This window comes from Helianthus annuus, chromosome 11, assembly GCF_002127325.2.
Source record: "Helianthus annuus cultivar XRQ/B chromosome 11, HanXRQr2.0-SUNRISE, whole genome shotgun sequence".
Lineage (NCBI taxonomy): Eukaryota > Viridiplantae > Streptophyta > Magnoliopsida > Asterales > Asteraceae > Helianthus > Helianthus annuus.
This window is the reverse complement of record NC_035443.2, coordinates 57,828,089-57,833,018: the sequence shown is the minus strand read 5'-3', so window position 1 is coordinate 57,833,018 and position 4,930 is coordinate 57,828,089. Positions and strand designations below refer to the sequence as shown.

General features: G+C 37.3%; 1 long non-coding RNA gene across 1 annotated transcript; it reads right to left on the bottom strand.

Annotated features, from left to right (window-relative positions):
- Window positions 1-1,121: 1,121 nt before the first annotated feature.
- Window positions 1,122-2,592, bottom strand: LOC110905911. Its single transcript, XR_002573521.2, has 3 exons — window positions 2,324-2,592; window positions 1,747-1,823; window positions 1,122-1,268 (listed from the first exon to the last, which is right to left on the bottom strand). It is a non-coding gene; the product is annotated as an uncharacterized LOC110905911 (long non-coding RNA).
- Window positions 2,593-4,930: the final 2,338 nt, after the last annotated feature.

Below are 4,930 nucleotides of genomic sequence, written 5' to 3'. Positions count from 1 at the left end.
CATCTTCTTCATCAAGAATACTTAGTGTATTCTTGATTTCTCTCTCAAATCCTTGCATACTAGTGTTTCATCTGCAGTGGTTGATCATCAGGTGGATTCCGCACACCTATTGGTTGCTTCAGCTGAGTGAGATCTTGGATTGGAGGCCTTACAAGTGGTATCAGAGCAGTGTGCTCATACTGCTGTAGGTGTTTCTTAGTTTGAAGGTTTTTGTGAGAAAAGTTCAATCTTTGATAGGGTTTAGTGAGAGTCTAGTGAGTTTTTTGTATTTTATTCATGATTCTTCATTCATATCTAGTGATTTGATGATGGATTTTGAGTAGTTTAGTGATTTTTAGTGTTATTCTTCATCTGGGTTTTACAGGGGTTTTTGGTTCTTGTTCTACAGAGTTTTGAAGGTGAAAAAGATTCTGAGTTTGATCTTTGGAAGCCTTGTCCGTGGTTTACATTCTGTGTTTGTGTCTCTGGGGTATTGTTGAACCAGTGTGTAGTCACATTGGGGAGATAGTCCGGAGATTGGTTTCTTCTGAGTTTTGAGACTTGTCTGAGTTTCAAATCATTCAGTCCGACCTTTGTTCTTGTCCGAATTTTTATTGTTCTACATAGTCCGAAGTTTAGCCTTTTCGTTTAATAGTCCGAAGTTTGTTTAGTGTCCGTATTTTGTTAAGTAGTCCGATTTTTTAGAACCTTTTTTAAATAGTCCGACTTTTTGGTTTTTGGTTTATTAGAAGAGTCCGAAGTCTTCTTGTTCCAAATTTTATAATATTAATAGTTAGGTAGGTCCGAACTTTATAGAATATATTAGGAGTCCGTCTTTTAAAGTCTATTGTGTCCGACTTTTAAGAGTTTTAAATAGTCCGACTTTATAGTTTATTAGATAGGTCAGATTGTTTTGTCTCCTATTGAGTCCGACTTTTGTCCTGTCTTAATTAGTGTCCTAATTTCGTTCCAAGAGTCCGACTTTCATTAGTGTTTAGGTCGAGTCTATGTCCGAGTTTTTATTAGTTCTTTTGGAGTCCGATTTTTTTTTAAGAGTATAGAGTCCGATGTCACACCCCAACCGATGGCGGAAACATCGGGATGAGACGAACAAATTGCTCAAAACAACATAACACTAATTGTGACAATATAAATTAAATCATTTTATTAAATTCTAAAGTAAGGTACATTGTCTCAAATAAACAAACATAAATTCAATCCTTAACTAAAATGCTAAAATGGGTTTCTAAAGCCATCCTAGCTTGTTTCTTGATTCTTGAACATTCAACCTGCAATATGTATTAAAATAAAGTCAACAAAAGCATGTTGGCGAGTATACAAGTTTTCATACATAGCATAATACGTGTTTAAAATGTTGCTCATATCCAAATGTGAAATACAATATCATGTAAACAATATATACTCGAAACGATGTTACTCTATATGTCCAAACCAAAGTTTAACGCAATTAACGTGTCCAACCCAAAAGGGTGGTTTTTAACATAGTTTAACCTAACAATACCCGTTAATATAACGGGAGGGACATTTCTCAACCTATAGCGCAACCATTGTTAGGGGAGGCTTGCAAAGTTAATGAACACATAGTCATGAGTGTTTACAATAGCATAACATGTCCAACATGATTAAAATGTATCACATAGAGTAAGGATAGAGTGTGCATAAAATGTTTAACGTGATTGTGTTGTTTGATATAGAATACATATTGCACCCAAAAGTGTAAAACGAAAATGGGTCATGTATACTCACATTGATTGCGTTGCGATTTCTTGTAAATAACGCACGAGTAAGATGGAAAATCCAAAGGAACGAACGGGATGGTTACCCTAAATATTTAGAATAACACATAACGAATTCGTTACAAGTTGTAGATTAAATATATTCCCTAATGTTTATGATTTACAATTTAAGTATATTTTATCACCTTATTATTGTTTAAAGAATTAGAATAACTCATTAATTATTTATTAAAAATAAACGACATTGTTTATAAATTAATTATTATGGTTTATCTAATAATAACCCGTTAATTATAAAGGAGTTACACTAAATTTTATGTAAATTGTTATTGAATTTAACAAATTAAAAATAAAACTAAAATAAAACAAAGAAAATTGTTAAAGTTCCAATAGGTAGGATGCGTTTAAGAAAATGCTGTTGCTTTTCATTTTACTTGTCATTTGAAAAGAACAAGATCCTGTTCGACTAATATGCAAGTTTTCTAACTTGCCATTTACTTGAAAGCTTATAATATCAAAGAAGGAAATTATAGTTGTAACATATAGAAATGAGAAAAAAGAAAAAAAAAGGATTAGAAGAATTATACCGAACGTAGTGAACGATCTCCGCGGTGATCCCGTACGGCTCCGGTGTCGTCTACGAGTTCCGGGGCTGCGGCGAAATGAAATAAAGAACGGAGCGGAGGTTTTCCGACGTTCTCGACTTCTCCGACGATGGTGCGAAGTTAGGAGAAGGTGTTGCGGAGTTGTGGGGGTGCCGAGATGGTGAGGGTGTCGGTATTTATGGTGTTACAAGTTTCGCACATTATGGAAATGGTTGGGATTGATTGAATGTATGGAGCCATGTTTTGGATTAAATTCTTGATTGATAAATAAAAAAGGAAACTTGGGAAGATTGGAAACGCGGAAAGATCTCGAGAAATCCGGGCAGTCAACGAAGACGGAAAGAACAGGCTGTTACTCGTTTTCTGTTTTGGGCGGCAAGTTCAAAAAGGAAAGAAGCGAAATCTGCGGTTAAAACTTTTAAGGCTGGGTACAATGAACAATATGAAGGCATAGCGGAGTGGTTAAGTTGTTATGATGTGATCGCTGGAAACCCGGGTTCGAGTCCGGTTTTGATGCGTTTGAAGTTTTCTTTTTACACTTAATTGATTTCAAGTTTCTATTATTACACAAAGGCCCTTGAACTTATATTTCAAAAGGGTAAAAACTTTCAACAATTATTCACTTTGCGAAAATTTCTGTTGGTTCAAGGTTAGGATTCGAATTTCAAAACGGGTCGGTTTTTCTTTTTTTTTTTTTTTTTTTTTTTTTTTTTGGGAAACCATTTTGACGGATGTTACATCCGAAGTTTTCAGTCTTGGTTTAGTCCAAGTTTATTCCTAATAGTGTAGTCCGAGTTTTCTGTTCTGTGTGTTTTATTTCAGGTTTAGTGATCCGGATTTCACACTCTGATTAAAAGAGCTCAGACATTTCACTCCGTGGTTTCTCTCCGAATTTGAGATTAGAGAATCTGTTCAGTGACACAGTTCTTGCTTGGAAACGTACTGTTGTTTTCTGAAATGGCAAACAACAATCTGACTGCAATGGTGCAAAACCTCAAGCACAATGCTGAGGTAGGAAGTAGCGACGAACCTCCTTTGTTGATAAACGAGCTTGATTTTCCTGAGTGGAAGGAGCGTTTTGAAAGATATGTACGAGCAAAAGACATCAAAATCTGGTTGTGTATCGTTAAAGGATGTGGAGCTACTCCAGTACGTACATTGACGATTGATACGTATTTGACACTCACTGACGACCAGAAGAAATTTTATGATTGTGAAGAGAAAGCTATGTCAATGATAACGATGGCAATGACACAATCTATACTTCATACGTTCCGTAAGAGAAATAGCTCAAAGGAATTGTGGGATAGTATGATCCAGCGATATGAAGGAAACGAAATGTACAAGAAGCGACGTCTCGAACGTTTGAAGACTCAATTCGTTGTGTTCAAGGCTTTGAAGAATGAATCATTTGATGACACAGTGAATCGATTTTATCATCTGCTGAGCGAACTTGATAGAAGCCAAGAGGGTATCTACACTGAATTCGAGAAGGTTGAGAAGTTTCTGAATTGTCTTTCCAGAGAATGGAATATGTACACCGCTTTGATCAGAGAGGGTGTTCTCTACGAAGAGCTTTCATTGGAAGAAGCTGTTCAGAAACTGAGGGGTTACGCTTGGAATATGGAAGATCAAGCATCTGATTTCGAGAAGATCCAAGATCCTCAGTTGTATAAGGCTTCGAAACCAACGGATAAGGGTAGTAATGGTGGAGTTGGTGTTGCTTTGTATTCGGAGAATGAAGGTCCTGCAAGTGAACACGCCTTCATAAGCAACAATGACAGTTCAGGTGGAACAACCAATTCAGATCAAGGGATGTACTCTTCTAGTGGAGCTCAGAAATCGCAAGGAACAAGCTTGAACATTCCCAAGATAGATGCAAGCTGCTTGAAGATGATTGAAGAAAATATGAGTCTGTTGGCGTCCTTCATGACTGCCTACGAGAACTTCTGTCTTGGAAAGCTCGTTGAACCGTCAAGTCTCGATGAGGACTTTGATCAGATAGATCAAGACGAAATGGAAGAACTTGATCTACAACTCAATATGGCACTGTTAGTCCGAAGAGCGAAGAAGTTTCTGTTGAAGACGGGTAGGAAGGGGTTCATAGGAGGTCAGACAAAGACTCGAATGGGAGTCGACATGTCAAAAGTAAAATGTTACAACTGTGGTATCTACGGGCATTTCGCACGTGATTGTCGAAAGCCGAAAATGGAAAGATCTGACAACAATTCCCGAGGAAATAATTCAAGACCTCACAACAATGCATCAGCTGCTACCTCTAATTCAAGTGCTCGTTCAAGTGGGTCTGAAAATCTTACACCTTCGACAAACAATGCTATGGTGGCTCAACCTCTACAGAGTGTGACTGAGCCTTATGACTGGGGTTGTGCCTTGGAAGACATTTCGGGAGCTATTGTGTCACAAGCATTTATAGCTGAAATTGTGAATGAAGAAGTGTATGAAGAGGTTGTCGAAGAGACTAGCATTGAGGAGCTTGCAGTTGTAGCTAAAGTTTTTGGGGAAGAGTTGGATTCGGGGAATGTTGCTGAGAATGAAGATCCTTCGAATGAAGAGCCTGTTGAAAAGTCT